At 38.5% G+C, this 19,858-nt stretch overlaps 1 protein-coding gene across 2 annotated transcripts in view; it reads right to left on the bottom strand.

Moving 5' to 3' along the window:
* Positions 1–19,858, bottom strand: part of MGLL (monoglyceride lipase) — a 92,291-nt gene that overhangs the window by 20,695 nt on the left and 51,738 nt on the right. The gene's annotated exons all lie outside the window — the stretch shown is intronic.

The following is a 19,858-nucleotide window of genomic DNA, read 5'->3' on the forward strand; positions in this document are numbered from 1 at the left end:
AATAATGATCATATTACAGTGTATATGTAAACACAAGGGGAATCCAAAGATGTCTGCTGCAAGCAAACAGTCTTGTAGAACACTCAAGCTGAGTTAAAATTTAATAGCATTGAATAGTTTTACGAATAAATATTAGAGATTTGGTTCCCAGCAATACTAGGGTGATAGTCATATCTACAAACCAGTTCCCATGAATTCCTCTATCATGCTGGATTGAGATGTATCTTTTCAGCAGTCCTGAGAAAGAAGGACTGGCTGAATGACAGATAAATAATGTGTGTAAGTTATTATGCTGCACAAGTACTTTAACATAGGTGCATATGCACAAAAACGCCACAAAATTCCTATGAATTATGTACAAATGTATCCAAAATATCTGAATTGAAAAGAGATGTTGAAGTACAGGGAAGAGTGAAAGGGACATTTTTCATTCAAAGACAGCACCTGTTTTGATCCAAAATGGGGGAATGGAGTGAAGGAAATAGCTGACTACTAACAAAATGACTAAAAGTGTGGAGATTACACTACAGAGACAAAGTACACAAGCAGTTGAAGCTAGAAAGAATCACTATTGGCTTTTACTATAATTTCATTGTCATGGTCACTTGAGTAAAATGGAACACTGGGATATTAACTATTGTATATAAGCAACAAGTAAAAAAAAGGAATCTCTTGTGTGGCATTTTAGCCCCTCTATGTAAGTTTCAATTTAAATTAATCTATCTATGAAATGTCGCCCTTCTATAAACTGCCTTGAATGAATATAGAATCATAGAGTTGGAAGAGACCACACAGGCCATCCATTCTAACTCCCTGCCAGGCAGGAAAAACACAATTAAGACACCCTCAACAGATGGCCATCAAGCCTCTGTTTAAAAGCCTTTAAAGAAGAAGCCTTCACCACACTCCAAAGCAGAGTTTCACTTCTATACAGTTCTCACAATCAGGAAGTTCTTCTTAATGTTCAAGTGAAATCTCCTGTAATTTGAATCTATTGCTCTGAGTCCTAATCTCCAGGGCAGTGGAAAACAAGTCTGCTGCCTCTTCCTTATGACATAATTTCAAATATTTGAATATGGATATCATGTCCCCTCTCAATCTTCTCTTCTGGATGACGGATTGGATCACGACTCTAGTTATGAGATGCATTGTGTTGTCTATTGTTGTGTCAATATTGTATATTATGCTTTTATGGTTTTAAATTGTATATCGTTAATTGATTCCTATCCTTGTTGTAAACCGCGTTGAGCCGCCTGTTGGGCTGAGAAACTGCGGTATACAAGTAAATAAATAAATAAATAAATAAAATTCTGCAGGCTAAATGTACCCAGCTGTTTAAGCCACTATGGTTTCCAGTCCATTGATCATTTAGGACCTTGTCCCATAGGTGACACCCAGTGCCAGCACTATTCTTAAAGGTGAGACATGGAGGTGGTAATTTCACCTTATCTCATTTCTCCTTGCTTTGCCCTCTGGCCAGTGCAAGAAAGCGAGATGCATGTGGATTCCCTCTGTAACCCAGGCAAAACAGGAGGCTTCTCATGATGCCAGCTCCAGGCCTGGGCAGAGGAGGAAAGCTGTATGCACTGTGAGTGCACCTCACTTCACTCTGTGTAATCGCTAGTGGGTGGGTGAAGTGAGGCAAATTGAGGCAAGGTGAAACGACCGCCTCCATGCCACGCCATCAAGAACAGCACCGCCCCTGCCCATGTGACGAGGTCCTATGTTGTGCTTCTCTAGACATGTTGCAGCTTGTCAATATCCCTCTTGAATTGTGGTGCATGGAATTGGATACAGTATTCTAGGCAAGATCTGACCAAAGCAGAATAGAGGGGCACTATTACTTCCCTTGATCTAGACACTATACTCCTTTTGATGCTGCTCCAAATCCCATTGGCTTTTTTGACTGCTGCATCACATTGTTCGCTCATGTTCAACTTGTTGCCAACAAAGACTCCTAGGTCTTTCTCATGTGTTCTCTTTTTGAGCCAGGTATCACCCAGCCTGTATTTGTGCATTTAGATTTTTTTCTGCGTTCATTTCTCCTTGTTGAAATTCATTTTGCTAGTTTTTGTCCAACTCTCTAATCTGAGAAGTCATTTTGAATTGTGATCCTGTCTTCTGGAGTATTAGCTATTCCTCCCAATTTGGTGACATCTGCAAATTTTATAAGCATGCCCTCTAAACCTTCATTAATGTCATGAACAACAATATGAACAGCAATGGTCCTAGGACAGAACCCTATGGCACCTCACTAGTAAATTCTTTACAGGATGAATAGGAACAATTGGTGAGCATCCTTTGGGTTTGGTTGTTCAACCAATTCCAAATTCACCAACAGTAGTATTGTTTACTTCACATTTTACTAGTTTGTTTGCAAGAAGATCATGGGGGACCTTTGATAACTTGGAGATGGGATCTAAGTCTAAATACAAAATTCATTTGTTTCATATACACAAAGCTTGAAAATAATTTTATACACAATATTTTAAATAATTTTGTGCATGAAACAAAGTAAATCTGTTATATGGCTCTCTCTGATAGGCATAACTTGAGAGTGTTCTTTTTTGAACAACAGGAATCTTGGAGTTCCAATTTCTGTTTTTGGTCACATCAATGCAGGTGGAAAATACACAAAAACAGAACAAATAAAACAACTGGGGAATTTCAGCCCTTTTGTCTATGAAGAAGGGCTTATGGTCTTTATAATCTCTTGAGAAGAAAACTAAGGATAAAAATGGTTCATATACTGACAGATTGTGTAGAAAAGTAAAAATGCAGTGAAATGAGCTGCCAGGAGATTCAGGATAAACAGAAAAAATGCTTACTAACACACTGTGTAACTGATTTGAAGAATTCATTGCCACAAGAGGTAGGAAAGGCTACCTCTTGTAGCAATGAATGAATTGTGTTCTTATCAGAAATAGAAATTGGGATCTAACTTAGATCAGTAGCTACCCTCACCTGATCATTTCTGAATACTCTTGGGTAAGGCGTTCCTAGTAACATAACCAATAATTTGACTGCTCAAGGGCAGTAAAAAGAGTGAGATTAATTCATAAGAGATATACATATCAACATTGGTTAGTTATGACAGAAAAATATTATCTTTGTGTTTAGAAGCAATATGCAATTAAATACTAATGACTGGTAGCCAAACCCAAGTAATTGAGTGCACTATTTCAAAAAGGAGGTGAACAACCTACAGATCTAAAGTCACACATGACCCACAGTCTGATCTCATGCAGTCCTATGCCTAATTTCCTGGAAATTATTTTGCAGTCATTTCTGAAAACTAGACTATGATTGGGTAGTACCATGCAGTGGCAATTGGTGGCTACCTTGTCAGGGTGGTGGTGAATTTACTTCAGATTTTAATGCAGGTTTTAAAGGAGCCATCCAGGGGTGCTGAACCCCAATAGGTTCAGCACTTGGGATAGCGCCTTTAAAGTTAGCCAAATGCAAAATTGAAGCACCAATAACATGGGAGCCTCCAGTCACTATTAGAATCAGTTCCATATTTTCAGGTGATCACCAACCCTTCTCAGTGGCCTTGGGCTTAAGCTACCTTGCAGAGTGGAGTGCAGTGTAATGACAGAGTGATATGTAGGCTGCCTTGAGGCAATTTGACTGATCACTATGACAAAGTGGGTTCTATACTAGATGGGCTTGGTTTAAACCAATGGGGGTGTTTCTATGTTCTCAGTCTGAATAAGGACTGATTTCAGATTATGTACAGGAATATGGCCAAATACAATTAAATATAGAAAAAAATAATCATTAGCCCCTCCTTCCTTATCGATTGCCAGAAATGTCTATTTACTTCACCAAGCTATTGAAATTCATAATTATCCCTTGAGGAATAGAACTAGAGAGCAGCAATAGGCACTGATGATAAACTGATTTGAAGAGGTGGCCCAGTGCCACATTATGGAGCCAAAATTACAGCTCTGTAATCACTGCAGTTCTAATTCCCCAAGGGGAAAAATGCTGAATAGCCAAGCTGGAAGGAGGGGGTGAATGCAGGCTATTCAGATATTCCTGTCACCACTAGTCAGGGGGACAATTGGTAAATCATTTCTCTTGCCTGTACACATATATATATTTTCGGACTCACTTATGTAATTCAACTTCTTCAATTAAAGCATCCACAGCCTAATTATAACTCAAAAACAGATTTTAAAATGAATGCAGCAAATTACTAACGTTAAGTTATGCTCTTTAGGCCATTGTACACATCATTGGAATTGCAAGACTAGAAGGTAATAGTGATGGATGGGCTGGGGAAGGGAGTACAGCACTTTAACAAGTTTAAAAACAACAGTTACAGCAAAACTACTTATTTTCTCACTCCCAAAACTATAGTGCTATATCAGACAGTCCACCTGACTCCTAATGTAAGAAGCAATGAACAGAGGGTTGTTGTATGTTTTTCGGGCTATATGGCCATGTTCTAGAAGCATTTTATCCTGACGTTTTGCCTGCATCCTCATAGGTTGTGGGGTCCATTGGAAACTAGGAAAATTGGGTTTATATATCTGTGGAAAGTCCAGGGTGGGAGAAAGAACTCTTGTCTGTTGGAGTTATGTGTGAATGTTTCAGCTGGCCACCTTGATTAGCATTTGATGGCCTGACAGTTTTTAGATGTGGCTTGTTCCTGCCTGGGAGAATTCTTTGTTGGGAGGTGATTAACTGTCCCTGAATTGTTTCTTGTCTGGACTTTCCTCTGTGTTTGAATTTTGTTCTTTATTTACTGTTATAATATTAGAGATTTTTTAATACTGGTAGCCAGATTTTGTTCATTTTCATGGTTTTTTCCTTTCTGTTGAAATGGTTCACATGCTTCCTTTCAGACAAGAAACAATCAGGGCCAGTTAATCCCCTCCCAACAAAGAATCCCCCCAGACAGGAACAAGCCACACCTAAAAACTGTCAGGCCATCAAATGCTAATCAACGTGGCCAGTTTGAAACATTCACACCTAGCTCCAACAGACAAGTTCTTTCTCCCACCCTGGACTTTAAACAGGTATATAAACCCAATTTTCCTAGTTTCCAACAGTCCTCACAACCTCTGAGGATGCCTGCCATAGATGCTGGAGAAGCGTCAGGAGAGAAAGCTTCTAGAACATGGCCATACAGCCCGAAAAACCTTCAAAAACTCGGTGATTCTGGTCATGAAAGCCTTTGACAATGCAGTATAATGAACAGAGGGCATATTACTACGACTCCCAATACCTTGGAGTTAAAAAAAATGGAGAAGAAGATGAAATCACAGAAATGCAGCAGGTGAGTAATTACAGTATGTGGATTCTGGGTCATGAGAACTGATCAAACAAGATGTTTCAGAAGTCAACAACCACAGAATAAATCAAGATCTCACCATAACTTTTCTGAACATGAATATGGTAAATAAGTCCACAGAAATTCCTAGACTTTCTGCAGGAAAGTACTTTCACTGCTGGTTAATTACACTAACTTTGTTTCATGTACAAAATTATTGATAAGTTATTGTATAAAATTACCTTTCATTCTATGTATCTAAGGTATATATGAAACACAAACTAATTTCATGTTTAGATTTGGGTCCCATATCCAAAGTAATTCATTATGTACATATGTGCAAACATGGGCATTCTAAAACCCATAATAACCTGAAATGGCTTTGAGTCTGAATGAGTAAGATCCCCTTTTTGTTAAGATTTTCTAGCTCATTACCTGACAGCTTTTTAGTCAACACTTTGGGGCCAACTTACTTATCGATGTTGCTGCTATTTTTAGCCAGTCTTCCCCAATATGGTGCTCTCTGGATAGTCTGGATTACAGTTACTATCCCAAGTCAATACAATGACTGTTCATGCTACCTGGAAGTGACTGAACTTTGTATTATGAGATATTTTAAGGCCATCAAATTGAAGGTAGCAGGTCTATGGGTCTTCTAAGAGTACCAATTTGGAATCCATAGCTTTTACCTGGTGCTCCCAAATCCCAGACTTCCAACCTTGAAAGCGATGACCTATTTTCATCCTTAAAATGTACTTTTTTGATAACTGAGGCCTTTTTTCAAATGTTCTCAATAAAATACAGTGCGGTTGATTGTTGTGTGATCACAGTCTGACTAAAAACAAAGCACATAACAGTAAAATTCAATGCCTGAAACAGTCCCTCAGAAATATGAAGCTGTGATCATGAGGTCAACATTTTGATGCATTTTGCAGCCTCTTGCCAAGGAAGAAACTATTGCTTTACAAGTAGTGATTTCAATCTAATTCCAGTATTTTCCAGGTCAGAAAGGACATTTATAACAATAACCTTCCATTTGGTATGCAGTAGACTTTCATCCACTTCACCTAGAATTTCTGGGATCCAAAACTCAGCTCTCTGTTTCTCTGAGATTATTCTCCAGAAGAGATAATTGCTGGTGTTTTTTCTCCTTCTTAGTATAATTATATATAACAGATGATGATCCTTCTACTGGCATACTTGACAGCATTATTCCATTTCCTAACAGCCTCATTCACTTTAACTTTGTTTCTCACCATTCCTTTTAAATGAAGCAATTCTCCCCCTTTTTTAGTATTTACATATTTCCAGGGATGTAGATTGTTTCTATTCACAAACTATACACACTGCTGCCTTTTAATCCAGCTGTGATGTTCATAATCAAATATGCTCTGGCATGAGGAATGGTATGTAAATGTATGGTTGAATTTTCTAACCTTCCCCCCAAAATATGTGCATATTTTAGCATATTCTACCTTTTTAAGTTCTATTTACAAAATGAATTGAGCTGGAATATTCACATTTTAAGCATCTCCTGGCTAGAAAGTTGAAAGGATGTTAACCATCATATCTTCCTGGAGAACCATAATAAATAAACTGTTGTCGTTATATTGTATTTTGTATATTGTATTAAGTGAACTGTTGGGCATCGAATTGTGCCTTTTGTAAGCTGCCCTGAGTCCCCCCTAAGGGGTTGAGAAGGGCCGGGTAGAAGCACTCCAAATAAATAAATAAATAAATAAAATAAATATTAATGTTGCTTCTCTGTGCGTAGTTAAGCAATTTCTAATACAGGTTGAGTCTCCCTTATCCAAAATGTTTGGGACCATAGATTGTATGAATTTAAGCCCCCCCCCCCCCATTTTTTGAATACCTATATTTGCATATACATAGTGAATAGGCGATGTGGGTGAAATGTATGTTTTCTTGCCCTTTGCTCCCCATTCCAAGCCATCTGTCTACCAACATTGCCCAGGTGGAAGAAAAGCATGACGTAGCTTGGGTGAACAGCTGGATCTTTCTAATATTCCCTGAGTTCATGGCAGCCAGATGCTTTTGGGCTTTCCCCTCTCCTGACATCTGCTTTTTACAGGAGCTTGTTAAGTCAACCCACATGACCGAAAGTCATGTGTGGATATGGCTCTCACGATTTGACTGTGTATTTACCATCTACTTCTCTATGGGAATAGTGCAAGGGCAGGAGGATGACATAGACCAGAAGAGCCCCAGGATCTACTAGTTAGGCATACCCCAAATATTGCCTGTTCTAGAAAAAGAGGGAAAGAGGCAGGCAGACAAAGATTTTAATGTCAGCTCCAGCAAGATTTTCTTATCCCTGTACAGACCCATCTACAACTAACTGCCCTGCAGAGAGAAACCTAGTGGTTTTTTAATGTTAATAATATTGATTTATCTATCTATCTGTCTGTCTGTCTGTCTGTCTGTCTGTCTGTCTATCTGGATGCTCATTTGGAAAGGCAGCAAATAAACTACTGGAAGAAATAATTACAGCAGGACACTCCCCCCCCCCCCAAAGCCACTCCATCCATGGTTTCGTTATCAATGTCCTACAAAATATGTCCACTTTTATCCTCCAGCATGACTCTATGGTATTTCTGGGCCATAAACCCTTCATTTTAATAAGGTTCTCTATTATCTGTGGACTCCCATATCTACACAAAGTTTGGCAATGTATCCCCTGCAGATATGTTTGCCATGCTGTATAGCAAACATCATAGATACAATTGTTGTTAGGACTTCATGACACTTCAAAAATGTCCATAATTTTCGTTACCAATCACCAAGTGATGAAAACCCAAGAGATGAATTTTTTACAGGTAAATGGGTCTTCAGAGTTTGCCCAACTTGATTCATTACGTAGTCTTTGATAAAATGTTTTCTTGAGGCATAGCTTTCTACTGATAAAGTTAGACTATCAGTGACTCAGCTTGCAGGCTGATGGTAAAGACAAATGAAACAAAGGAAAGTCACTGCACCACTGTTGGGCCATTTGGGAATTATGTTTATACTTTTCTTATTTAAAATAATCCATTGGAAATCCTTTTTCTCAAAAGTTTAGTTTTGGGTGAAAGAATAGAACAATGCTTTGAAAGTGTAGTTGATTGTGTTCACTTTTCCAAGTGCATGGGTTTTGAATTTGGTTGGGGGGGGGGGTGCTCCTATATAAACCTGTCAGAAATTTGAGATCCTCAGAGGAGGTCCTGTTGTAAGCCCCAACACCTCATGAAGTTAGCTTGTAGGTACACATAACAGGGCTTTCTCCATAGCAGCACCTGGACAGTGGAACTCCCTACCCAAGGAAATTATGCTGTCCCCATCTCTTTTAGGTTTCTGCAGGGCATAGGAAAAATGATATTCCATATGTTTGAAATTGTCATTTTAATGGTTTCAACATTGGATTCTGGAATTGTTTTAAGACTGTTCTTAGGAATTTGAAAGTAACATATTGATGTGTTTAAAATTTTGTTTTTGTATCACTTTAATTGTTTTTATTGCCTTGGGAGATGGGAGGCAACATAGTAATACTTTAAATAAAATAAATAAATAATCTTGGTGGTGATTTGGGGTGGTTTCATAATAGTGTCATTACATAAGTGCATACCTGCACAATTCTTGGGTATTTTTTAAACATAGCAATCAGGTATGAGGAGGCAAAGCTAACAGTGGTATAAATGGTACTGCTGTGTTTCAAGTGCAAGAAAGTGAAAACAAGATTGCTGAAGCACCAATGCACTGGTGATGTAAAAGGGTACATTGCCATTATGCTACTTTTGGAATTTTTTTAAAAGTGTTTTTTTTTCCAATGTAATGATCCAAAACAAATGACTAGCCTGATAAGCACCTAAGTCATGTCATTCAAGTGTAACCAGAAGAGCATAACAGATTTGGGGATACGTTCACTCTTTAAATACTGCTTAAAGAGTACTATGTGGAGCTGGGAATGTTAATGAGCTGGGCATGTTTAGCCTGCAGAAGTGAAGGGTGGGAAGAGACATGATAACCATGTCCAGAGATAAGAAAGGGGCCTTCACTACTGACCACCAGACTCATCATTTATTAACTCTCACACAAATGCTCTTGTTTGCCAGCATTTCCCTAGTTGCACATATGTTTACTTCACGTTTAAATAAAGAACTGAAATGCATATACACAGTGTGACCTCTCTTTCCTGGATGGCCTGAAAGCCATGCAAAATATTTAGATAATGAGCCATTTGGGAAAACATTAATGCAATTTCCTTAGGCTTACACTGACAGTGAACAACATGGAATCTGGGCACAGTCATGCTTAGGGTAGCTGGTGTTCACAGGAGATTGGGATATGGAAACTCAGCCACTAAGTTTTATATATAGACTACACAATGTCAATAAAATTGACAACAGCATAAAAACACAGAAATAAGGGGAAATGTTTAAAAAGGAAGATGGTTGCATAAGAAATGGTCTTAACAAAATACATGACATTTAATTATTCATAGAAGCAGAAATGATGTTAATTCAACCATCAGATACAAACAGAATGAAATGCCAAGGGTGGAGCACAGTATCAACATCTGGAAATGTCAAGGGTGTGATCTTTTTGGACATGCAAAGTCAATACATCTTTTACAGAGACAGAAAATAAACATTTGGAGTCATGTGTATAAATCTGGCAATTATTTAAAAACAGTAAACAGAAGAGTTGGAAATAAAGCTGTTTGTTCTCTCCTCCTCCATAATTTCTGTGCTGTATACTTTAGCAAACATCCAAATTACTGTACAAGGATACCAGGAGCAAGTTCTATCCTTTCAGTGGTATCATGTCAATACTGGATAGAAAGTGAATAGTTAGCCATGAATACCTTATCTGTCAATATAGAAAAGAAAAGGCAGAATTCTGCAAGATCATAGCACTGCAGGCCCGTAGCCAGGATTTCGATTCGGGGGGAAGGGGGGGGGCTGAGTCTGAGCGAAAGAGGGTCTACCCTAGCAAACCTTTTGTATCGTTACCCCAATACCCCCATGCATATGGGATATATTGAGTATGGTGATCAGATTATGATATGAATAAACATAACAGTTTAAATAATGCACCAGTAAGGCCTTTTCGTGAACCACCATGAGAATTTGGGGGGGGGGGGGCTGAATGCCCCCTCCCCCCCGGCTACATGCCTGTAGCACTGGATTAGATTTTTCACTGAATGGTTTCACCACTGTACCCAAGCAGGAGAAGGAGCCAAGAGTATCACTGAGTATACAGTCCCAGCTGTGCAGAACATGATGCCATCTGCAACCGTTGATGAAATAATAGCATCATAATTAAAGATGCTTACAAAGAGGCACTGTCAAGAGCATGAAAAAATGGAACACATACAGGAAGTTTCGAGGTAAATCTCTAATACTACATTTTATGTATAAATCTACATTTTATGTATAAATCTTGCGTTCCAATTGAGGAATGCAAGAAAGAACTATGCAATCCAATTAATGTCAGGCAAAATCTAGGTAAATCATTGCAAAAACCTCAAATGGGCAACTCTGTTTTTCTATTTCAAAGTAGGAGTTCTATGGTCCTCCAGATATTATTCTATGTTCCTCCAGATACTATTGAGGGCAGGCCTATCCAGTAAGTTTTCTTGGGGAAATGGAGGACTGGGTAAGAGGTGCTAGATGCCATCCTTGGTCAACCTAAAATAACCTAGTTCCACCTGGGTTTTAGGGAAGTGTACAAGGGCCCTAAGATGAGCTAAAAGATTCCTGGTTGTTTATGTTGTAGAAAAAATGGCCACTCCACTGGAAATCATTAATTTAGAGAAATTAGGAACAATCCCGCCTCTTTAAGAACATTGCTGCTTGTTTGGGAAAAGCTTATTACAAAAGGGATTTATTTCCGTTTAGAGACAAGTGGGGTTTTGATTGTTGGCTTTCATTTTCATGGGCTTGGAAAAATCAGGTAACAGATTATTTGGTATTTTTCACAGATCATACCACTGCTAAATTGCTACAACTGGATATCTCAATTTGGTTTTTATGCACATGTAAGATTCTTTGTTGTTTTTCTCATAACAGATTAACAAGGCTACTTCTTTAGAATATGTTTTATCCCCCTTTGTCTACCTTTCACCCCATTGGCTTGCCAGGCACTTTTGCAAGGTCTGGTCCACTTGTGGGGCTGAGTGAGATTCACATGGGAGTTCCTGAGCAGTTGAGACCAAAGGGAATTCTTCCCAGTTTTGCCACAATGCACAACAGAACTGAAATGAGAGAACCAAGAGAAACAGCCTGGATCCATCCTAGCCATCCTCCATTGTTGGAAACAGAAGAACATGTTCTCATGAGCACCCTGTTGCCTGAGGTAGCAATAGGAAACTGCCAATATGGAGTTTCAGTGAGCAGACTACAGCAACATACACCAGATTATGTTTTCAGCTTGCTGCTTCTAAACCATATTTTGGGTCACTGTGCCAAAATGTATCATGACTACACAGTGGACTAGCCAACTTACCATTACCATGCTGAGTGAAGAAGTCAGCACAGTGCAGGTTTTTATTTCATTATCAATGTTGGGCAAAAGGGCTTATCAGTTCGACTTTTCATATTACAGATGTCTCTTTGCTGGAACACACATTTTTTTGTTTTCTGCACAGTCTATTTTTTGTTAGACTTCACAATATTACTTTTTTTTGCCAACCTCACATAGTTCAACATATTGAGAAGGATCTCCTCCCACTAGACACACAGTTTTGGAGAGCAGAGATATTTTTAGACTACTGCCTGCACAACACATACATTATTGTTTTGTTGTCTTGGTAGGAAAAGGAAAAACAAAAAAGAATTAGAAACAATTTTTTAGATAAAATCATTTCTGCCTTATCGTTGGGGATCCAAACCCTTTCCTCTGGTAAGTTCCCAGCAAGTTCTATCCCCCCTTACCATTCTGGGTAGAATAAAATAATCATCCAAGTCAATGAAGACAAACATTTCCACATTTTCCACTGAGGAAAAATTGCCCGCCAGTGCTGCTTCTGCTAAGTATTGGAGTCCAAATTCACTATACAAATTTTACATAAAAATATTTAAATGACGGGTTCTTTGTAAAATATCCCCACAGACAACATCAGCACTGAACTGGACAAACTAATTCTTTTTGTGAGCAATATTGATCAAAAGAAAAGATGAGTGCAGAATCACATTATTTCCACTACCAGCCCTTATAAAAAGAATACAGGCTCCTGGTAGAGTTTTTCTACCAGGAGATTTTTTTGGGGGTGGGTCAACTCTATAAATACTAATTCTCAGTTTGATACTATCACTCTAATGAGATCCACTTTTTGGACATGACTATTGGGGGAACAGGAACAAAATTATGCACCTTTCTATAAAAAAAATAATCTATTGACCAAAATACTTACCTAAGAGTTGACAGTTCATACCTCACATTTTTGAGAAATAATCTACCAATTTTTGAGAACTGAAAAAACTGTACAAAGAACAAAGACTGCCAGAAGCAGGACAGAGGCTATCCAGAGCTATGTTTTACCTGTGACTTATCTGTGGTTTACCTGTGATTTATCCATCCATTCAATATATCAATATACATAACCTCAGACAAAAGCACCCTCCAGACTTAACTAAAGATGATTGAACCTTTGAACCTTCAAGAAAGCATGCACCCTTATCAACTCTCTTTCAGTCTCTCCACAGGACTAAACTTTGTCAGACCAACATTACACTGTCAACCTTCTAATGTGCAGTGAAACTGAAAGCCTTCATAAGTATTTCAAATGATATGCGAATCTAGTAAAAAGTAAAAAGCCTATTAGTAAAAAGCCCTATTCAGATGTTCAGGAATCCAGTATTGCTAGAACAGGAGTGAGATCACACCATTCAATCAGAAATAGATCTAACATTGTACTCCTGATGTAGCCATGCCCAGGTGGACGTATGTGTTGCTGCACACAGGCTAGCCTTCAAACAAACTGGAACTTTGTGTTTCTCTTACTCTTATGTTAGCCTTGGATTTATGAACACCGAACTTGCACTTAAAGGTAACTAGAATGCATAATTGAAGCAAGTGCAGTTTTATAATATTGCTGGTAGACACTTAATTTGCATTTTTTATTATTAGTCTTAAATTCTAGTTATAAAATGCAGACTGACCTAAATTGGGATGGCATACATTATTTTCAGTAGGAACATATACATTTATACACCATGTGCCTTCATGAAAGAACAAGTCTCCCACCAGAGCAATGGTTCTCAACTTGTGGGTCCCCAGATGTTTTTACCTTCAACTCCCGAAATGCTAACAGCTGGTAAATGAATTGGGATTTCTAGGCGTTGTAGGCCAAAACACCCTGGGACACACAGATTGAGAACCACTGCAACGGACAACATCAACAGAAGACCACTTCCTGGGCCTCGTCACAAAGACCAGGTGAAACATCCCATTTCAGCTGACTTCAGCAGGGTGAATTTTGCACACACCCCCCCCCCCCCCACAGCTCCCTTTTGGTGATACTTTCCCTATCACACATGGGAAGCATTGCCATTCTGCAGAGGATCCGTGCTGGCTCCATTGGAGTCAGCACAACACAGGAAGTATCCTGTGTTGTGGGGGATGCATTCAATGACAGTCGGAGGCAGAGCCTCCACTGAAAGTCACACAATGTTGTGTGATGGCCAGCATAGGGTTTCATCCCCAAAACAGGCTGGAAGAGTCCTAGGATGCTGTTATGAGGTCGCCTGAGTGAGAGATAGATACTTTCCATATGCAATCAAAGGGTGCTGGTAATATGGCATATGCAAGCAAGCATACAGAGAGCAGGATGTCAAGTCCAGAAGGAATAGGATCACTGCATCAAAGGACTTCGGTATAACTTAGAAAGCACTGTTTAACCAAACTTTACTGAAGGTCAATAGGCAGAGGTCAGTAGAAGCCAGCCTCCAGGGTGAAAATCTGATTCAAGCCCAATACTTTACAACAGTGACAGTTCTTCAGATGTTCCTGGACTACAACTTCAATTAGCTTTGCTGAGCAGAACTGTTGAAATTTGCCGTTTCACAGCACGCTGGTAGATTCTTTTACATTCTGTTTACATTACATAATCCAAAGATGGGTTATAAACCAATATGTGCCATAGCAAACACAGAATCCTGTCTTGTTCCTTTCAAAAATTTGGATGATGTATTAGAGAGTACACTTTAAAAGGGACTGAGCATAGACTTGCCTTTGATTCACTCATATCCTGGCTTTAATATTTCACACTCTTTTCTTTTGCAAATAGTGCCAAAATTCTTCACAAAATACTTGCTCTGATATGACTGCAACACAAGTTTGTCTCTGGAAAATTCTTCCAGTTATGCAGTATGTTGAATAAATACAGCCAGATTTTCTTCTGAATCAATTACCAATTGATATTTCATCTGTTAAGATTTCTTGAGGCTTCAATAGGATCTTCTGGCTTTTGCCAAAATCTGCCTTAAATTAGACATGGAAGGCCAAATTTTTGTTCACCCAAACTGCAATCTGAACTTCACAGCCAAGAGCAAGAAAATTATTTGAAGCAACTCATCTTCTTACTCCTTGCACTTGTTTATTCGTGCAGTAGTTTGCTCAGATACAGAAATCAACATAACCACACTTTGCCTATTCAGATATCTCACCAAAACACTGTTAATACAAACCTTGGTTTGCTTTTCCTTTTCAAACTATAGTTTTTGATTCAGGATTGCCAGACAGATGCTAGCCATAGGTTATCATGTCAGTATAATTCGGTGCGATGTTTAAATTCAACTACTGGTCCATTTCAGATTATACTATTTTGACTTATTAAGAAGAGATAAGTCGTTTGTGTATGCAGTTAGCTCCTCTTGAAAAGAATTCTTAGGCAGGCGAAAGGCTCAAGAACACATCAGATCATTAGCTGGGATATGATCCATGTCCAAATTACCACCTCCTCCCTTGTTATTTCCTGTGACACATCAGACATGTACTGCTACAATATACAGTCTACAAAGCAAGTGAATGTCTGTCTCCATGAGTGGGATTAGAGTGACAGTTCCAATTCGATATTGTTAAGTAAGGATAGACACAAGAACACAAAACCCTATGAGGGGAGGGGTGTTCTCATTTGTAGGAACCTCTTCAACAATATCAATAGGTCCGGTCTGTACACAGAACTGTTTCTTCAGATGACTACTATATATATTTGTGGATAAGCCGACCACAAAATATGGGTTTTGATATGATCTGTGGATATGTTTATGTTCATTTCATATAATTGGGGGGGAGGGGGGGAGCCAGTGCTGCCTCAGGGATCTACCAGCTCTGGCCACCAACAATTTCCTGCCCAGTCATTCAAGTCCAGAAGTGGCACCATAGAGCAGAAAATAGAGAAGGACCATGCTAAGCCCTTGCTTTTCACCACTCTATGAGAGAAGGAAATGGTTCCTTTTATGATAAGAGTTAAAGTACACTACTTAGGTTGTCTCTTGTATAAGTCAACTCAGGTTTTTAAATTTATTTTTTACTGAAGTAACAACAAAATAATGTTATGGTTGGGAGTCACCACAACATGAGGAACTATATTAAAAGGACACGGCATTAGAAAGGTTGAGAACCACTGCTGTAGAATGAATCCATTTTAACAGTCTTGGTTCAATGCTAAGGAGTCATAGACCTTGTAAAACTACACCCCCTATGACTCCTTAGCATTGAACCAAGTGGAGCAAAATATCAGATGGTAAACAAATTCCTTTTTAATGAGAAGTATTTCACCAGATTAGACAAAGTGACTTTTAAAAATTGCTATTTTTTTTAAAAAAATGTAGGTTTCACATGGGGCAAAATACATGCCAAATCCTAACCCCATGGTTTAATTTTATAGTGAGTTTTGTGAAAAAGTGTGCACACAGTTCTAAAAACAAAGATGATGGTGCCCTAAAACATAAAAAATCAGCTTAAATCACAATACTTATTTTCAGCACAGTTTTATGCACAGCTCCTGAAAATTAAAGACAAGTTTCCCATGTGTATTACACATCCTCTGGCTGGATTACACTCTGTTGTACACAAGGAAGAGAAGGTGGAATGGCAGACCTACCAAAGAAACCTTATCTACATCTAGAAAAGGGGGATTTTGGTATTTTAAAGCAGCATATTTTTACAAATGTTTTGGCTTTCTGTTAAAATAGCGAATGATTGGTCAGAGTGTCATTGTATAAGTCATATACGTTTGTTTATCACAGAACTATGGGGGCCTCTATAAACATAATTATCCAACTGAAACTTTTGTTGTCCAGCTGTAACAACTGATCTGTTTTCATATAAAGTTCTGGGTTGTTTTTTTGGGGTTTTTTTTTTTTTACCAGAATGTAATGTGGGTATTTTTATATGTGAGTTAAAGATGAAAAACTGTCAGTTTAATCTAAGCCCCAATGCCTGGGCAATATCCATGTCTTACAATGTGTGAAAATAAATAATGTTGCAAGTATAATAAAAACATTCCACTCCAGTAGTGGAAACATAAGCATTTGATCTTCTTTTTTCTAGCAGTTGTTGGCACAGACTGTTTTTTTACCTTAAAAGTAAACCCTTCCTTAAGTTCATATAATTTAGTACAAGGGTATGTATTTGTAATTTCTGAATTTAACATAGGAAACAAAAATCCACTGGTAATATTTTTCAATGATTTGTGTGATTACCAGATTGTATGAAGAAATGGCATGAACTACTAGTATTAAATCTCTACCATAATCTATCAATCCTGTAAACATGGAATGGAATGCTAAAATTCAAGAGTTCAGACAAATACCCGCAGAAAAACACAGGTTACAGAGGAGCTACACAAGTTGACCAGCTCATTCATTTCCACCGATGATTTTTTTTTTTTGTCCACTGTTTTTAAAAGATTCTGAATCTAAACAACGTTAAGTGTCAAAATTGGGGGAGATGCAATGGGGTTGGCCATCAATGTTCCATGACAATGCTTTCCATCTGATGTTACTTTAACAGGTATATTAGGTTGCTCAAATATCACCAGTTGAAAAGTAACACTTCATTCAAATTTAGAAAGAGGTTCCAAACATTGCAAAAATCCTGCATTGGCAGTAACTGTATAGTTCATGCTTACCTTTTCACCCCATAATGAAATGGGTTAATGCTTGGATACAATACCTATTCTCTCAAATATAATTTTGTATGTGTGAGAAAACATGTTGAGCTAACAGTGCAGCAGCTAAAACTGTGAAAACCAGATGCTGTAAAGTTCAAGAAAGCACACTGCCGCTATGAGCTCATCCTGGAAGCCTTAGGGAAACCAGGTTAATAATCTTTACAGGATTCCTGGAAATATTCTTCCCATGATGAGGACAAAGTGTTTGAATGTTTTAAAACTCCATATAACGAACATCAATATTACTGAAGCACTTTGTACGACTAAAGATGCTATAAAAATGAAAGCACAGTCAATGGTTTGCAAGTTTCTTGTAAACATTTTAACAGGCTCAACACATCTTAGTTTTTCCACTTTCACTTGCTAACTCACACACCATTACACACTTAATAACAGTGTTGATGTGACTAAACTCTGAAAATCCAACAAGACAATAATCAGGAATGGATAGTGCATTGCTTTATAAATATTGTGCTGCACTTGTTCCTGAAAATTAGCAAAGACAAATTAGAAGAAATGTCAACAGAGACATTTTTATATGGATAGAAAAATCCATCTGTTTCAATTTCTTTTGGCAAGAATCCCATTGGAACATCATGACCCCTTTTATACTGACTATTTAATGCAATTTCAAACTGGAATAGGAGAAAGTTGTGCAGACGATTACATAAGAAATCCTGGAATCAGTCTGAGGTCTGGATGGTGATTACAAACCATAGAGCACAGATAACCTCTAAGGTTATCTTACCCTTGTGCCAACAGGACTGCTGACCAATAGGTCAGTGGTTCAAATCCAGGGAGAGCAGGTTGAGCTCCCTCTGTAAGGTGCAGCTCCCCATGCGAGAAGCCTCCAACAAGGATGGTAAATCATCAAACATCCGGGTGTCCTCTGGGTAACATCCTTGCAGACGGCCAAGTAGTCAAAAACATAAATTGTATTTCACTTCATATATTAACTTTCATAAACCGGGCTGTATTAAAATGCAAACCAAACTAATTTCTTACCATCTTTATGTTTTCCTAAGGCTATTAGATCCCAGACTAGCTGCCTTCTTCATGCTGAAAGGGCAAATACAGGATGACCCCCTTAACCACTGGGGATACTTTTCTGGATTTACTGTGGAAATGTGAAACCACTGAAAATAGCATATGCTAGAATCATGTTGTAGGACTTAGAAAATGGTTAGAGAGAATATACTTCTTTTGGATGTGGGTAAGTGAAATTGTGGGTATCAGTCCAGCAGATACAGAGCTCACACTTATCAGCAATTGCCTTTTAAAAAAAATGGAAAAGCAGCCTTTCAAATCTGATATTGTTGAGAAGTAAGCATCGCGAAATTAGTTGTTCACATTGGTGAAATGCTGTTACCATGGAAATATGCTGTCTTCATAAACAGCTAGGAAAAGAGATACATATATTTCTGCCTCTAATGTAGTCCAAAACAATTGGATTTTCTGAACAGAAGTAGGTCACAGTTTTGATACAACATATTCCTTCTATATGTGTTTTAAATTATTAAACATGGATAAACATGTACACTATTCCCAAGATGCAAAATACCAGAACTCTAACCTATGGATTCTCACATACATGTCACAATCATTTATCAAAAGACAAGGATGATCTATTTGTTAAAAAAGAAGAATAGCGGATTGCTTTACACTGATTCAAGATCAGTGTTCCTCCCGGTACAGTGTTGTCTACACAGACAGGCAGCAAACTCCCAGTGATTCATACAATGGTTTATTCTTTCCTTACCTGGAAATGCCATGAATTGTACCTGAGATTTTTTATGCAGTTCTTGCTCTACTTTCAAGCTACCGTTTTTTTTATCTGTACGCCAGTTGAGAATGTGGCCCTGAAGCAACATTTGTGATTTTTTAATGTATAGATTTACCAGTAAGAACACAGAATCATAGAGTTGGAAGAGACCACCTGGGCTATCTAATCCAACCTCCTGCCACGCAGGAAAAGCACATTCAAAGTACCTTCAACAGATGGCCATCTAGCCTCTGTTTAAAAGTCTCCAAAGAAAGGGTTGCCTCGCCAGCCCCTTTCCCCATTATATGGGGAAAAGTGGAGGAAACATTTTGTTGTTGTTCATTCGTCCAGTCGTTTCCGACTCTTCATGACTTCATGGACCAGCCCACGCCAGAGCTCCCTGTCGGTCGTCACCACCCCCAGCTCGTTCAAGGTCAATCCAGTCACTTCAAGGATACCATCCATCCATCTTGCCCTTGGTCGGTCCCTCTTCCTTTTTCCTTCCATTTCCCCCAGCATAATTGTCTTCTCTTAGCTTTCCTTTCTTCTCATGGAACCTCCGTTCTGGAGGTTCCATGGTCGGACCACTGCGCCCTAGGAATCCGTATTGAGCATACCACCCCACTTGGTATGGGCGCCG

Source organism: Anolis sagrei, chromosome 2 (genome assembly GCF_037176765.1).
Source record: "Anolis sagrei isolate rAnoSag1 chromosome 2, rAnoSag1.mat, whole genome shotgun sequence".
In the NCBI taxonomy this organism is placed as follows: domain Eukaryota; kingdom Metazoa; phylum Chordata; class Lepidosauria; order Squamata; family Dactyloidae; genus Anolis; species Anolis sagrei.